This window comes from Ovis aries, chromosome 17 (genome assembly GCF_016772045.2).
Source record: "Ovis aries strain OAR_USU_Benz2616 breed Rambouillet chromosome 17, ARS-UI_Ramb_v3.0, whole genome shotgun sequence".
Classification (NCBI taxonomy): Eukaryota; Metazoa; Chordata; class Mammalia; order Artiodactyla; family Bovidae; genus Ovis; species Ovis aries.
The window spans coordinates 61,739,080-61,757,199 of NC_056070.1; the positions used below are offsets into that span (position 1 = coordinate 61,739,080).

Below are 18,120 nucleotides of genomic sequence, written 5' to 3' on the forward strand. Positions count from 1 at the left end.
AAGCCATTCTGTTGTGGGGACAGTCATTCTGACATTTCTTTTCTTCAGAGTCTTTTGGTGCAATGAGGAGAAAGGGGAAAGGGGAAAAGTGACAGGTTCAAAGAGAAGCTGCTTCAGGGCAGAATGCAGGTGATACATGAGGGGAAAAATAATGAATAAAGAAAGAAAAATAAGGTAGTGATCAGATTCAGTAAAAAGGATGACCATACATTCCCAGTTCCACTGGCATGGGGAAAGTACCCAATTCAAGTCACACAGAGGCTGAGTCTGCTGTTTCCTTGAAGTTCTGGGGCAGCATCTGACTTGGCTCCTATTACAAGCTGGACAATTCCTTAGCAAAACAATAAAAAGCTTAGATTGGCCCGCTGATCCCATCTTTCCTGTGATAACATCCTACACAATAGCCACTGTGTCCTATTGCTCTTTGCCATCCCTGTACTGCATCACTCTATTGGACAATTTCTTTCTGCTCCATTATGGCCGGTAGCTACAGCCCACTCCCCTCAGGAACACACAATGGCAATAATTCTCAGCTGAAGGAGGGAACATACATTCGCCTGTAGAAAGATCCAAATCCTGGGGGGGAGTGTGTGTGCATATGTAATGAACCACCGGCCAGTAATCTTGACAGCCCGGACACCCTCCACTTTGTCCCCCAGTTGGGAATTATTTCTATAGACTCTAGACGTATTTCCTCAGTAAGAAAAAAATGTTCTTTCTTAGAAAATGCAGAAGCATTTACCCTTTCAGAAAATATGAGAATGTTACTTATGCATGGAGTCCTAGATATATTCGATTTTCTTTAATAACCTAAATTCGTATTTGAGTATATTTTTAACTTAATGTAACCTGAATTATGATTGTTTAGTTTGAAGAGGTCAATGTACACTGCTGGCTAATTGAAGGTAAATCTTTCTCAAGCTCTGGGCTAGAGTAAGTTTTCATGGCACTCCTTCCTTGGGAAAGTTAAGAGCTGCATTAGCCAAGCACAAGGAAAAAAAAAAAATCCCCCCCTCCCCTGCCCAACCACCCTGTTACCTGTGTGGATTCCAGAAAAGGACAGGCTCAATTTGATAGTGAGAATCTAAGCTGGCACAAAATTAAACAGGATGAATTTTCCTGAAGGAGAAACTTATGTTTAAAAGCAGGACCAAAAGAATGAAATAATAGCATTTGCAGTAACATGGTTGAACCTAGAGATTGTTTGTTACACTGAGTGAAAAAAGTCAGACAGAGAAGGACAAATATATGATATCGTTTTTATGTGGAATCTAAAAAAAATGGTACAAATGAACTTATTTACAAAACAGAAATAGAGTTACAGATGTAGAAAAAAATCTTATAGTTACTGGGGGAAAGGAAGGGAGGAATACGTTGGGAGACCTGGACTGACATATATATGCACAGTACTGTACATAAAACAGATAACTAATAAAGACCTACTCTACAGCACAGGGGACTCTACTCAAAACTCTGCCATGACCTATATGGGAAAAGAATCTAAAAGAGTGTGTGCGTGTGTGCTTAGTCGCTTCAGTCGTGTCCGACTCTCTGCGACCCCGCGGACCACGGCCCGCCAGGCTCCTCTGTCCATGGGATTCTCCAGGCAAGAATACAGGAGTGGGTTGCCATTTCCTTCTCCCTAAAAAAGAGTGGATGTATGTATATGTATAAACTGATTAACTTCACTGTACAGCAAAAAGTGACACAATATTGTAAATCAACTATATTCGAATAAAATTTTTTTCAAAAAATGAGACCAAAATATGTTTTAATCTGACAGCAATACTATCTACCTATTAAGGTAACTTAAAGCAACAAGAACTCAATGTCAAGAGCTAGCAAAAACACAGAGGGACTGAAACCTCTGTACATGGCTGGGGAAGATGCAAAATGCTACAGTCACCCTGGAGAACAGTTCGGCAAATTTCTTGTAAAGTTAAGCAAATATTTACCATTCAAACTAGTGATCCCACGTTTAGATAGCTACCCGAATGAAATGAATGTTTTTGTACATTTGTACCAAAATGCCATACAAAAATGCTTAAAAGAGTTTAATCACAATTTGTCAAAAACTGGGAGGCAACCAAAATGTCACTCAACTGCAGAATGGATCGAGAAATTGTGATACGTCCACACAATGGAGCACCCTGAGCAGCAGAAAGGAATGATCTAGTGGCACCTGCGATAACGTGGATGAAGCGGAAATGCATTGTTACAATGAAAGGTGCCAGACTGGAAACATATTTACATATACACATATTCCTTTATATATAGGATTTCTGTGGGAGATATATACGCTTTTGAATCTGGCACATTTCACTATATATACATAATTATTCCATTTATATGACTTTTGGGAAAAGGTATAAAGAGCAGGGATAAAAAGCAGATATATGGCTGTCAGGGGTTAAGAGTGGGGGGAAAATGTTTGACTACACAGAGTCAGGAGGAGGGAATTGGGGGACAGAGTGGTGGTCCTCTACTTTGACTGAGATAGTGGTTGCATTACTGTATGTTTGTCAAAACTCATAGACTTGTGTACCACAAGGAGTGAATTTTAGGGCTTCCCTAGCAGCTCAGCGGTAAAGGATCCACCTGCCACTGCAGAAGACATGGGCTCCATCCCTGATCTGGGAAGATCCCACGTGCCGCGGGGCAACTAAGCCCATGCACCGCTGCTGAGCCTACACTCTAGAGACAGGGAGTCGCAACTACTGAGCCTGTGTGTCACAACCGCTGAAGACCCCACGCCCTAGAGCCTGAGCTCCACAACAAGAGAAGCCACCGCAGTGAGAGACCTGCATGCCACAGCTGAAGAGTAGCCCCCACTCACTGCAACTAGAGGAAGTCCTCGCAGGAACGAAGACCCAGCAGAGCCAAAAATAAATAAATAAAATTATTTTAAGAAGAGCGAATTTTACTGTGTATGAATTTAAAAACAAAAACAAAACAAACTGAAAGTAGCCTCTCAATTGATTACATTATCCACCAACCCAGACTATCTTAGAACACTTCTCTGAGCCTCATCTGGAAAACAGGGCGACTTCATAGGCTGTTATGAGGATTAAATGGGACCAAGAATGCAAAGTGCCCTGCACATAATAAATCTTCGATAATTGATTTTTTCATCATTCATTTAACAACCCTTACCCTGGGCAAGGTTCCAAGTATTAGATTTACTTGCCTGCCTTGTACATTAAATTGTAGGCGTCTATTGGGCAGGGAACATACACAGTGTTTATCTGTACAAGCCACAGTGCCTATTCCCAAGTTTCACACAGGGGAAACAGTAAATTTTTGTCAGATTGTAACGTTGTGGGCAGAGACTGCTAATTGCCCCTCAACATCCATTCTCTATTTAATAATACTCATGAGTTTTAGCTGGAAAGTGACTGCTTAGCTAGACACTACATTTCCCAGACTCCATTGCAGCTAGGCGGGGGCATGTGACTTGATATGGCCAATGGGATGTCAGTAAAAGTAAGGCGTAGCCTTCCAATTTGTGGTGCTGGCTGGAGAGCCAAAACTAGAGGCATTGCTTTGATCTCAGAGACAAAGGGACATATGAAGATGGCAGACGTATCCAACTTCCTATATCGAGAGACTATTATGTGAGCAACAAATAAACTTATAGCCTCTGTTAAAGCCTAAAGCCCCTGTTTAAGCAGGCTGATGAGATTTTAACCCACACAACTGGATGCCACTGTACAATACTGTTCCTTCATTCAGTCGTTTAAGCTTTTTCTTTTTACCATCCCCTGCAGCATGGGAGCTCTTAGTTCCCTGACCAGGGATCATAACCCATGCTCCCTGCAGTGGGATCACAGAGCCTTAACCACTGGACCACCAGGGAAATCCCTTTGACTACCTTCTACATGTCTGTCACTGTTTTAAATACCAGGAATAAAATAAGGAGGAAGAGTCAGAATTCCTACTCTCTGGGGGCTTACATTCAAGTGAGGAGGGGGCAGGAGAGAAGATAATGGACAAAAAAGCAAATAAATCAACAACAGTAATTAGTGCCTAGATGAAAATAAAAACAATGTAGTGTGATAGAGAGGAACTTGGGGGTTAATCTATAGGAAGTGGTCAGGCAAGGTTGCCCAAGGAAGTAAGACCTTTAAGTTGAAACCTTAATGATGAGAAGGAGCTAGTCATGTAAAGATCGGGAAAGGATGTTCCAGGTAAAAGGAACACAAAGTTCAAAGGCCCTAAGGAAGAGCAATTCAGATATGCTTTCAAAATTCAGAAGAAAGATCAGCGTGGTAAAACAAACAAACAAAAACCAAAAACATACTGAGAAGGGAGAGAGACAGCATTAAAATAATAAGGATTTATTAAAAAATACAAACACGAAGCATATGAGTAAGGAGGAAACTGTGAATTAGAGTTCTCAGAGAAGGCTTCCTGGAGGAGATGAAACTCAAGCTGGATAGAGAGGAAGGAAGGAGATTTGGATCAGCAGAAAAGGCAAGGGAAGTCATTTTAGGAAAAAGAAAAAGAAAAGTGAGCAAATTATAGAGGTAAAATGGACCTGCTTTACTCTAAATGGATATATGGATGACAGCTATGCAGCACGGATTCCTTTATTTGCCATTTCTTCACCCATGACAGACATTGCTAATCAACCACAACACTTTCCCTACAGTGCCTGAGCGTGGTCGTCAATCTTCACCTATCACGCCATCAATTCCAATCAGTCAAGTAGTATTAATATGAGTAGTATACGAGGCAAAAACTCTGAGTCAGCACTGAATGAATTTAAAGGGTCCCTTTAAAGTTCAAGAAAGTTGGAAGCAGAAAGCCCCGTAGTTGAAAATGACATAACAGATTTCTATAGTTTCTTGTCAACTGCTGAGGCAAGAGCCTCTTACTCAGCAATATGCAAATACAGCTCTCCCTTAAGTCCTGAACCACACAGAGACCTGGACCCCAAACAAAGACAAGGTTTTGCCATTCCTGTTCTTGTGCTGGCACTCCGATGGTGATGACTGTGCAAGCTGAATTTGTCTAATTCCAGTGAACTTTAGCTCTGCTTCCCAAACCCTTCCCCATAACAGGAGTGGCTTCTCACATCTCCCTATAAACACCAGCTCCTCGCCTCATAGATTATGTTCTAAATAGTTTTCTTTGGCATTTAAGGCACTGCGTCAAGATGCACTGCAGTGCCTACATGATCCCATTCCAGGAGAAGAGGCCTTCCTGAATGACTGCTCTCAGGAGGCTGAGGTTCCACTGAGGTGGCTTGTGACCTGTCCAGCCATCTGGGCCCCTCGGGGTAGGCAGAATGGAACAGAATCATAATGTTGATGACATTTAATACGGGCCAGAACCTGTGCCAAACACTTCACATAGGAACCTCCCTTAATCCTCTTATTAACCCTATCAGTTCAGTTCAGTCACTCAGTCATGTCCGACTCTGCGACCCCATGAATCAAGCACACCAGGCCTCCCTGTCCATCACCAACTCCCGGAGTTCACTCAGACTCACGTCCATCGAGTCAGTGATGACATCCAGCCATCTCATCTTCTGTCGTCCCCTTCTCCTCCTGCCCCCAATCCCTCCCAGCATCAAAGTCTTTTCCAAGGTTTCAGCTTCAGCATCATTCCTTCCAAAGAAATCCCAGGGCTGATCTCCTTCAGAATGGATTGGTTGGATCTCCTTGTAGTCCAAGACTCTCAAGAGTCTTCTCCAACACCACAGTTCAAAAGCATCCATTCTTCGGTGCTCAGCTTTCTTCACAGTCCAACTCTCACATCCATACATGACCACAGGAAAAACCATAGCCTTGACTAGACGGACCTTAGTTGGCAAAGTAATGTATCTGCTTTTGAATATGCTATCTAGGTTGGTCATAACTTTTCCTCCAAGGAGTAAGCATCTTTTAATTTCATGGCTGCAGTCACCATCTGCAGTGATTTTGGAGCCCAAAAAAATAAAGTCTGACACTGTTTCCACTGTTTTCCCATCTATTTCCCATGAAGTGATGGGACCAGATGCCATGATCTTTGTTTTCTGAATGTTGAGCTTTAAGACAACTTTTTCACTCTCCTCTTTCACTTTCATCAAGAGGCTTTTTAGTTCCTCTTTACTTTCTGCCATAAGGGTGGTGTCATCTGCATATCTGAGGTTATTGATATTTCTCCCAGCAATCTTGATTCCAGCTTGTGTTTCTTCCAGTCCAGCGTTTCTCATGATGTACTCTGCATATAAGTTAAATAAGCAGGGTGACAATACACAGCCTTGATGTACTCCTTTTCCTATTTGGAACCAGTCTGTTGTTCCATGTCCAGTTCTAACTGTTGCTTCCTGACCTGCATACAGATTTCTTATGAGGCAGGTCAGGTGGTCTGGTATTCCCATCTCTCTCAGAATTTTCCACAGTTTATTGTGATCCACACAGTCAAAGGCTTTGGCATAGTCAGTCAAGCAGAAATAGATGTTTTTCTGGAACTCTCTTGCTTTTTCCATGATCCAGCGGATGTTGGCAATTTGATCTCTGGTTCCTCTGCCTTTTCTAAAACCAGCTTGAACATCAGGAAGTTCACGGTTCACATATTGCTGAAGCCTGGCTTGGAGAATTTTGAGCATTACTTTACTAGCATGTGAGATGAGTGCAATTGTGTGGTAGTTTGAGCATTCTTTGGCATTGCCTTTCTTTGGGATTGGAATGAAAACTGACCTTTTCCAGTCCTGTGGCCACTGCTGAGTTTTCCAAATTTGCTGGCATATTGAGTGCAGCACTTTCACAGCATCATCTTTCACGATTTGAAATAGTTCCACTGGAATTCCATCACCTCCACTAGCTTTGTTCGTAGTGATGCTTTCTAAGGCCCACTTGACTTCGCATTCCAGGATGTCTGGTCTAGATGAGTGATCACACCATCGTGATTATCTGGGTCATGAAGATCTTTTTTGTATAGTTCTTCTGTGTATTCTTGCCACCTCTTCTTAATATCTTCTGCTTCTGTTAGGTCCATACCATTTCTGTCCTTTATCGAGCCCATCTTTGCATGAAATGCTCCCTTGGTATCTCTAATTTTCTTGAAGAGATCTCTAGTCTTTCCCATGTTCTTTTCCTCTATTTCTTTGCATTGATCGCTGAAGAAGGCTTTCTTAACCCCATAAGACCCTCTTATTATCCCCATTTTGCAGATAAAGAAACTGAGGCACACAGAGAAGCTAGGCAACTTGCCCAAGGTCACTAATAAATGCCAGGAACTAAATCCAGATCTCAGCACTAAACTCAGCTTCCCTGCTTCACTAATTCAATTCCTCTCTTATTTCTCACCCACACCTCCTACTCCATCATATAATACAGTTTAATTCAAAGCAAAGGACAAAACTGATTTTAACTCAGAGCTACCTTCTGCCATCACTTGAGTTCTCTCAATTGGGGTGCCTCTTCCCTTTAATTTGTTCTTGCAACAAATATTGATTGGACACCTACCATATGCTAGGCACTGCCAGCTGGTGGGACTCTTTTCTGACTTTGTACTAGAGTATTCTTTTACTCTTGCAAAAGCATGATTCCCAAGATGGTAGCATACTTCTGTTGTTTAGTATTAAATTGTGCTTTTTGTCTTCAGCAAATCTCATGGAATCTTTCTCAATACAAATATTTTCAGAAAATACAGACTGAAACAAGCTTGGGATGAAGGCTGGGGAAAAGACTGTAAAAATGAAATGTGTTTCTTTTTCCATGCACTGTTGATTTTACTGCAAATGCTTTCAGCTACTTGATTTTAGAAAATAACATTAAGCTAGAGCTACGCAGATAGACATGAATGAATTTCAACCATGACTTGAGTGAGGAAAGCAAGTTACAAAAAGGACCCATGTCCCTAGTTATCATTCAAATAAAGTAAGGTGTAAAACAATACAATATGTTTTGCTTTGAATACAAACTTAAGAGATAAACATGTAAACACATGTATGGGAATTACAGGGACCAAATTCAATATGTAGGTTACCTTTGGTGGGGAAAGGACATTGGGGAGGAGACTCCAGTTGTTTTGGTTAGTGTATTATTTTTTAAACTGGATAGTGAGTACATGGGTGTCCATTGCATTATTCTTTATACCTCTTTGAATGTCTGAATGTCTTATACACTTAAAATAACTTTAGACATCCAGATTAGTTTATCATGGTTTCTATTAGATTAAACTATAAGAAATCACCACCATTCAACTGTTTTTGACATACAAAGGGTACTTTCATATTTCAGCATAGAATACAAGTCTGCAATGTATCAATTCACCTAAAATAAACCTTTCTATCATAAAACCCAGTTAAGAATAATTAAGAATAAAAAATGGTGATCTGGGCTGATTTATGTGTGTGTGTTCTTGAAGTCCAATTAACTACAGTTTCCAGAGGACAGAACTAAAATTAATCTAAGAGCTAAGATGTGCAGAGAATGGGGAAAGAGATCTTACAGCAGAAAGTGGGAAAATGTAGCATTTGCCTCATCTATCAGTGTGGATTATCACTCCTCTTGTTTGTATTGGTCAATAGGACCCACCCAATGAAGTGCCTGGAATAATTGTCCTTTCTCAACAACCTGAAGTCCAGTGAGGCAAATTTTTGAGCACTAAAACCATGAGAAAGGCTTTATTAGATATATAAAACAAACCACTCATTTCTAAGGTATCGAGTATATTTTCATTATCTTATAACCAAAAAGAAAGAAAGAAAGAAAATCTATTTATGTCAAGTAATGGAACTCATTCCAAGACAGAGGAATAATGAGAACACTACTGCACTGTCATCATTTCACTCATTTCTTAATTCTTTTCAACAGAGAGTTGTCCCCAAAGAGATGTGCTCCTTTATTTTTCTCAAGGCGTAAAGAAAAAAAAAAAAGAACTTTTTAAAATAAAGAGTAAGAGGGAGGCTCAAGATTATAGCACTAGTGATCAAAGCAAACAAACTATACTTATATAGGGCAGTTGGGGCTTTAAAACTTGAGTGTACACAAGAAACATTCCGGGGAGCTTATAAGAAATGCAAATTCCTGCCCCTGCCCAGGTTCTGATTCAACTGGGTCCAGCCACTGAACCCAAGAATTGCACATTTTAAACAAACATCTAGGGCAATTCAGATGCAGGACATTTGCAACAGGAAATAAACATGGTGGGAGGATCTGGCCACCCTAAAACTGATCTGAATTCTGCCAAACACTGTTCTTGATCAAAGAAAGGGGAATGCTGCTCCCTGTTTGGGGTTCATTCTGAACGAAAGAAAGCATTCTAAGCTAATTGACTCTAGCTGCCGGCCTACAGAATTGTTCATTCACTTAATTTGTTCAACAAATATTTATTACGCTAGGTGCCTGTGTTACAGTAAGAGATTCATGCTCTTCATAAAAGGAAGGAGGTAGAGGAGGGAGGACGGTAAGCAAAAGGATGCATTAAAAATAAAAATACAGAACCGCCTTGATGGTGCAGTGGATAAGAATCTGCCTGCCAACGCAGAGGGCAATGGGTTCAATCCCAGGTCCAAGAAGATCCTGCGTGCCGTGGAGCAGCTAAGCCTGTGTGTCACCACTACTGAACCTCGAGCCGCAACTCCTGAGCCTGAGTGCTGTGACTGCTGAAGCCCACGTGCCTAGAGCCTGTGCTCTACAAGGAGAGGAGCCACGCAATGCGAAGCTGGGGCACCGCAATAAAGAGCAGCTCCTGCTCTCCGCAGCTAGAGAAAGCCTGTGCAGCAGCGACCAAAACCCAGTGCAGTCAAAACAAATCAGATTTTAAAAGCAGAAAAATACACATCAGCGAAAAGAAAAGGAAAGGAAGAATTTTTAAGAAATTAAAAAAATAGTAATAATCAGGCAGCTTACTGTGGAAACAGCACATAATTTATCAGGACTACTTCACATATCTTGCTGCTGAATGTACCTACGTCCTCTTTATTTTCTCTTCTGGACAACAAGCTCTAGGCAAAACCATCTCTTTTGTTATCTACCACCAGAGACCATGCACACTAGGGAATTCTTGCTTCTAGCTTTGGGGGCTTTAAGGGTATGTCTCAGCATCACAAACATGACTGGGCCTGAAAGGGAAAAGCAGAGGCCAGGGCTGGTGTCTTGGAGTGTGTCATGACTGCCTGGGGACCTCACAGGGCACAGAAGCAGAATCCTCATTCCTCTTCTCCTATGAATGTAGAACCACCCCTTTCTGTCCTCTTTGCTTTCTCAGTCAACCTTCCATCCCTGAATGACCCACCATCCCTGTTTATCCAAGAATGACAGGGATCCTGGGACTTGAAACTTAAAGAGCTAAAACTAAGGGAGTCCCAGGAAAACCAAAATAGGTTAGCCACCTGCCTGTTCCTTTCCCCTAAAGCATCAACTAAAGAACAAGAAAGAAAACCAACCAGGAGCACAGGGCCTGGGACGTAGCATGTGCTCGATCAATGTTTGTGGAACAAATAAACGGTACACATTCTGGGACCCAACACAGAGTAAAGCTACCAACTTTTACTATTACTATTAGAACTAATAATGATTAAGCATATGGGACTTCCCTAGCAGTCCAGTGGTTAGGACTTTGCCTTCCAATGCAGGGGGTGCAAGTTTCAATTCCTGGTCAGGGAGTTAAGATCCCACGTGTCTCATGGCCGAAAAATCAGAATGTAAACAACAGAAGCAGTATTGTAACAGGTTCAATAAAGACTTTAAAATGGTCCACATTAAAAAAAAAAAAAACTTAAAGAAATAATGAAAAATAATGATTAAGCACCTACTTAATCATGCAATGCTTCCCTGGTGGCTCAGAGGATAAAGCGTCTGCCTGCGATGCGGGAGGCCCAGGTTCAATCCCTGGGTGGGGAAGATCCCCTGGAGAAGGAAATGGCAACCCACTCCAGTATTCTTGCCTGGAAAATCCCGTGGAGAGGGGAGCATGGCAGGCTACAGTCCACAGAGTCGCAAAGAGTTGGACACAACTGAGCGACTTCACTTTCTTTCTTTCTTTCTTTCTTTCTAAGTACCTACACAACACACTTCTTAAACACCCCATGTAGCAGACATCTTGCAGGGTCCATTTTTAAAAATAAAAATAAAATCTCTGATGTCACCTTTGCCATACATACCCATCCAGGTGGGCTGCAGTTTAAAGAGTTAAGGGTTTGGTCATTTTGTTGTTTGGTTTGGCTTTTTTGAAGGTGGTTGCCATAAAATTACAGGGAATTGTTTCACAGAAACTTCATGTAACTACTCTTTATTTTAATTCTCTGTATCAGGTATTCCTTCAAAGGATGTAAAGGATAGTGAAAATCAACACTGTAGTAGAGTTTTTGTTTGTTTTCATATCTGTATGATTCTTCATAGGATCCAGGTCTGGGAGGGAAAGAAAATAAGAAACAAAGGGAAACAAGCTTATTTCTGAGACTTCCTCACTATTCCTGGCACATCTCACTTTCAGGTAGCTCTGTTTTCACAATCGTGGCCCCTGTGCTGCTTGATAACTCCTTGACATTAAAGATTAGATACTTGGAACTCACGCAAAGCTGCCCCTAGGCCCCAGAGCTTGCTCACCACTACCAGGGCTCTCCTTCCCTCCACCTCCCCACGACCCATGGGGCCCAACACAACACTGAGCACGCCGTGCGTGCCGCAAACAGCTACTGATGGGACAGACCCCTCTCACCCCCGCTTTGGCATCTCACCAACGACAGTCTGCCATCTTTGACTTCAATTCCGGTACTGGCCCCTTTTCTTTTCTCAACAGCCTTACAGATTCAGTCATCCACCTGGACAACCTGATGAGGTTATATGACCCATTTCTCCTTGTAGCCCTGGAAGAACTGCACTATTAACACCTTGACTGCTCCCTGAGAGAAAAAAGTAAATGACATTAAGACGAGCTATACTGCTTGGGTATATAAAATCTCTCTCTGCTATGTGAGGATCCCCAAAGACTCAGTCACATTCTGAAACTGCAAATACCCAATCATGTAACCAAGATGAATATGATACTTGCTACAATTTATTAAATGCCTGGCACAGAGCTAAGCAATACACATATATTCTCATTTATCCTGACAACCACTCTGTTAGTGGTTAAAACCACAAGCTTTGATGTCAGATCTTGGTTTAAACTCCAGTTCTGTGGCCTTATTGGGTGGCGCTGGACAAGTGACACAAACCTCCTAGGCCCCAATTTCCAATATACTTATAAAGTGGAGGCACAAATAACTACCTGAAAAGATTGGTGTTGGAGTCAAGGGTGGAATGTGTCTAAATAAGTTTTCACAGTCCATGTTTAGGTAAATGGTGCTGATAATGATCAAGAAGAAAGAAGAGGAAGAAGATAAACCAATTCAGAGAGGCTAGTTACCTTACTTAAGGTCTCACAGCTAATCTGTGACAAATATGGAATTCAAAGCCAGGTTTAGCTCATTTTCAAATGACTTTTAGCATCAGAAGACATTCTTCCAATATCTTACTGGGACTTTCCTGGTGGTCCAGTGGTTAAGAATCCGCTTTGTCCATGCAGGGGACGCAGGTTCAATCCCTGGTCAGGGAACTAAAATCCCACATGCTGCAGAGCTACTGAATCAGTGTGCCACCACTAGAGTCTGTGTTCCATGACAAAAGACCCCGTATATCACAGTGAAGAGCCCACGTGCTGCGGCTAAGACCCGACACAGCCAAATAAACTTCTGAAAAAAATCTCACAACTCTGAGCATTTGTGTCCCACCTTCTATTCAGCACTCCTCTGAAGGAAGCTAAAAAGATCACTTAGGGTGCTGAGGAGCACCATTTGAAAATGGGAAACTACTGCTTTTAATAATTAATTAGTAATTAATTTTATGCAATATCACTTCCTTATGTATCTGTTATCTACTGCTGCAATAATGCCAGGTGTAACAGAACACCACAGATAATGAATGTTTATTGCTCACACACCTACAGTCAGCTGTGATTTGGCTGGTCAAGTTCGGGCTCAAGTCCATCTACCATTTTTCTTGCACCAACAAGCCAGAACAGGTTCTCAAGGCAATGACAAAAGTACAAGAGAACATGCGGAAACACACAGGTCTCTTGAAGCACAGGCTCAGAACTGGTACCTTGCTCTGTTGCTTAAGTAAGTCACACAGCCAAGCCCAGAGTCAGAGTAAAAAACGTTGCACAATTAGATGGAGAGGGAGTGGCAGCTTGGAACTCATTGAGTTGTTTCATATTCAAATCTCCAGCGGATGACGCATGCCAGAATGTTGTTGAAGCTCCTCGCAGAGTTTGGCAAAGACCCCCATGAGCTGTACACAGCTGTCCTTAGCTCACCTCTTCTCCTTTCTCTGCAGTCACCCTCTTTGCTCAATAGTTATTGCTAGCTCTTTAATAAACCCTAGCACCAGGGAAATAGCTCAAAGCCTGGAGATCTGTTCCCTACCAACTGTGTGATCTTGGGCAAGACACTTAGCCTCCCTGAGCCTCATTATCTTCATTATGAAAACAGAGACCTTCATCTCTCTGGGGATGATTAACAACTATCTAGGCAAAAAATGTTTTCTGAATGCTAGAATGATTCCTGAACTCCTGAGCAAATCTTTTGAGGTGTTTCTCTCAGCCCAGCTCCTAATACTGGGTTCTGCCCATAGCTAACTCAAACAGAAGTTGTTACAAGTATAAGCATCTGGCCACTTCCTTTAACCTTGACATAGGACGGGAAGGGAAGCCGTTTATCTCATTGTTTGCCCAAAGGCAAGTGGGAAGTGGGAAAATGGGAGAGGTTTCCTAGAATATTCTGAAACCTAAGAGAGCCTTAGTGTTGTTGTTGAATCTCTAAGTTGTGTCTGACCCCATAGACTGCAGCCCACTAGGCTCCTCTGCCCATAGGATTTCCCAGGCAAGAATACTGGAGCAGATTGCCATTTGAGCCTTGGTGTGGCTTCTGCCTATAAAGTAGAAAGGGAAACAAACCCAAGAAATGCTGAAACTGAGCCAGTTCATCTGCATCCAATGGCAACTTTTGTCCTTCAAACTTTTCCAGACACACAGGCAGCTTAGTTGATATTCAGGTCATGGCTGTCCTTGCTCAAGCCATCCAGCATTTATCCCAAGTGGAGTCCCCTAACTCCCTTCTGCTTTGTTCTTAATCCCGAAACTAGGGGATAGTAGGGGAGGGTTAGCTCACTTCTGAGGAACAGCATATATACTCTTTACAGGTAACATATTTACTCAGAGCCCAGACTAGCTGACATCACAAATGCAAGAATGAGGCACCTGACCTAAGTTTCTGGGTGGACACTCTCAAAATAAGGGTAAGGATGGGTTCTTGCATCCTGGTTCTTTTCTTCTAATCACATCTCTTCTTTGCTGTATTTCATTCTTGTCTCTTTGCCCTGTGCCTTTAAGCCACAGGTCAGTCCTTGGACTGGTACCGTTATTAGAACTCACTCAGCTCAACCACAGCATATTAACCTCTCTTTCATTCCTCAGTCCAAAGTTGAAAACAATCCGCTAGATTTTCCCCAAGCTCTGCTGAAATACCTCTGGTAAGAGAGAGCTCCTGCCTCCTGAGAAATTTGTATGCAGGTCAAGAAGCAACAGTTAGAACCGGACATGGAACAATGGGCTGGTTATTGGGAAAGGAGTACATTAAATCTATATATTGTCACCCTGCTTATTTAACTTACATGCAGAATACATCATGGGAAATGCTGGGCTGGATGAAGTACCAGCTGGAATCAAGATGGCCGGGAGAAATATCAATAATCTCAGATATGCAGATGATACCACCCTTATGAGAACTAAATATCCTTTTGATGAAAGTGAAAGAGGAGAGTGAAGAAGCTGGCTTAAAACTCAACATTAAAAAACAAAGACCATGGCATTCAGTCCCATCACTTCATGGCAAATAGATGGGGAAAAAAATGGAAACACTGTCAGATTTTATTTTCTTGGACTCCAAAAAACTGCAGATGGTGACTGAAGCCATGAAATTAAAAGACACTTGCTTCTTGGAAGAAAAGCTATGACCAACCTAGACAACATATTAAAAACCAGACACTACTTTGCCTACAAAGGTCCATCTAGTCAAAGCTATGGTTTTTCCAGTAGTCACGTACAGATGTGAGAGTTGGACGATAAAGGTTGAGCACTGAAGATTGATGCTTTTCAACTGTGGTGTTGGAGAAGACTCTTGAGAGTACCATGGACAGCAAGGATACCACATCAGTCGATCCTAAAGGAAACCAACCCTGAATATTCACTGGAAGGACTGATGCTGACGTTGAAGCATTAACACTTTGGCCACCTGAAACAGCTAACTCATTGGAAAAGACCCTGATGCCGGGAAAGATTGAAGACAGGAGGAGAAGGGCATGACAGAGGATGAGATGGTTGGATGGCATCATGGACTCGAAGGACAAGAGTTTGAGCAATCTCTGGGATGTGGTGAAGGACAGGGAAGCCTGGCATGCTGCAATCCAAGCGGTTGCAAAGAGTCAGACATGACTGAGTGAATGAACAGAGAGCTCACTAAATCTTAAAGCAGCAGCCTCCATTATAGGAGACCTTCGGAGGGTACCTTAGTTAGGTTAGACTTAATTAGGTTAGGCTTAGTTATGCCTCTCTGGTGACTCAGATGGTAAAGAGTCTGCCTGCAGTGCAGGAGACCCAAATTCAATCTCTGGGTCAGGAAGATACTCTGAAGAAGGGAATAGCAACCTAATCCAGTATTCTTGCCTGGAGAATTCCATGGTCAGAGGAGCCTCGTGGGATACAGTCCATGGGGTTGCAAAGAGTTGGACATGACTGAGTGACTAACACTTTAGTTAGGTTAAGCCACAATTCACCTTTCCACAGCTCCTTCAGCCCTGATTCTATTCACTGAGGCTTCTCTCTCCTATAGTTGTCCTTTGGTATATGAAAGCAACTGTCATATCTCCTCACTGAGAAATTTTAGGTTCAATCTTTTTCAGCTTCTTACCCTGGACCTGGTCCCCATCCTCATCCCCATCCATCGTCATGCCCTTCCTTAGCACCTGAAGAGTACAATTGCTTCTTTTTGTGTTTTCAGTCTAACCTTTCCACCAACGTTCTTGGCTCCATCTCCTCCTGCCCTCTCCATCACCTTGGTGATTGAACTGGACTTGGGAATCAATAAAAAACAAGAAGGAAGGTCCATACCCAAGTTTATAGCTTGCATGGCTAAATGAATGGGGAAGCCATCAATTACAAGAGGGAAAAGAGAGAAGCAGGTGTGGAAGGGAGATAACAAGTTTGGGGGTCGGAGGCAGGTCGAGTTTGAGGTGTCTGGGGACATCCAAGTGGAAATATCTAGCAAGCAGCTGGACATAAATTTCTAAAGCTTGGTAGGTGGGAGGAATTGAGAGATTGGGACTGACATATATACACTATTGATACTATGTATAAAACAGACAACTAATGAGAATATACTGGATAACAAAGGGAACTCTGCTCAATGCACAGTGGTGACTTGAATGTGAAGGAAGTCCAAAAGAGAGGAGATATATGTATATGTTTGCCTGATTTGTTTTGTGGTACAGTAGAAATACAACATTGTAAAGCAACTATAACTAGAATAATAATTAATTTAAAAAATAAAATGAAGTTTGGGAAAGAGGCTTGGAATGGGGATTAAGATTAGGGAATCATCAGCATAGAGAAGGTGGTTGAACAAGAGAAATGATAAGATTGTCCAAAGAGGATACCAGGGAGACAAGTACTCTATCTGGGGGGACCTCAACTTTTAAGGGCCTTCCCTGCTGGCTCAGCTGGAAAATAATTCGCCCGCAATGCAGGAGACCTGGGTTCAATCCCTGGGTTGAGAAGATCCCCTAGAGAAGGGAAAGTCTACTCACTCCAGTATTCTGGCCTGGAGAATTCCATGGACTGTATAGCCTATGGGGTCGCAAAGAGTTGGACACAAGTGAACAACTTTCACTTTTATTTTCACTTCAACTTTTAAGAGGTGGGAAGGAGGACAATGCAGAGATGGAAAAGATACAAGGAAAATCAAGAGAATTTAGTGAAAGGAGAGCCAAAGGAGTAGAGAGAAGGGAAGGCGGGCTGATCAGCCACGTCAAATGAGTCATGCAGTTCAGGTAAAGAATTTACGGAAAAAATATCCAGCAAAGTTGACTGTTAAAAGATCAGGAGTGAACTCAGAGAATGCAATTCTTATAGACAGACGGAGGCAGAAACTGAACTGCAGCGGGTGAGAAAAGGTTGAACGGAATCCCAACACAGATGCCCCTTTTGAGACAATTACATGAGAATAAGAGGAGTTTCTAAAAGAGTTTCTGATTTCAGAGTTGTGTTAGTTTCCTAGCACTGCTGTGTAAATTACCACAGACTCGGTGGCCTTAAACAACAAATTTATTCCTCACAGTTGTGGAGGCCAGACTTCTGCAACCAAAGCTGTTGGCGTGAACGGTTTCTTCTGGAGGCTCTGAGGAAGAATCCGTCTCGCGCCTCTCTCCTAGCTTGGTTCACTGTAGGTGATCCTTCATGTTCCTCGGCTTGCAGACACATCGCTCCAACCCCAGCCTCTGTCTTTCCATGGTCATCCCCCTCTGTCTCTCTGCGTTTGTGATTTGAACCTTCCAGCCTTTTGGATTAAGGACCCACCCCAAATCCAGATCACACAAAATCCCAGGTTGGATGACTCACAAACTGGAATCAAGATTGCTGGGAGAAATATCAACAACCTCAGATATGCAGATGATACCACTTTAATGGCAGACAGTGAAGAGGAACAAAAGAGCCTCTTGATGAAGGTGAAAGAGGAAAGGTGAAAAAATTGGCTTAAAACCTAACATTCAAAAAACAAAGATCAAGGCATCCAGTCCTATCACTTCATTGCAAACACATGGGGAAAAAGTGGAAACAGTGTCAGATTTCATTTTCTTGGGCTCCAAAATCAATGCAAATTGTGACTGCAGCCATGAAATTAAAAGATGCTTGCTCCTTGGAAGAAAAGCTATGACAAACCTAGACAGCATATTCAAAATAGAGACGTTACTTTGCCAACAAATGTCTGTCTAGTCAAAGCTATCGTTTTTCCAGTAGTCATGTACAGATGTGAGAGTTGGACCATAAAGAAGGCTGACTGCTTAAGAAATGATGCTTTTGAGGTGCTGG

The 18,120-nt window shown here is 42.2% G+C and overlaps 1 protein-coding gene, 1 non-coding gene and 1 pseudogene across 3 annotated transcripts in view; 1 reads left to right on the plus strand and 2 right to left on the minus strand.

Moving 5' to 3' along the window:
• The window catches only part of RPH3A (rabphilin 3A), a 272,724-nt gene that overhangs the window by 158,470 nt on the left and 96,134 nt on the right, over positions 1 to 18,120 (minus strand). The gene's annotated exons all lie outside the window — the stretch shown is intronic.
• LOC132658023 (uncharacterized) lies at positions 3,027 to 7,074 on the minus strand (annotated as a pseudogene).
• TRNAR-GCG (transfer RNA arginine (anticodon GCG)) lies at positions 10,767 to 10,838 on the plus strand. Its single transcript has one exon. It is a non-coding gene; the product is annotated as a tRNA-Arg (tRNA).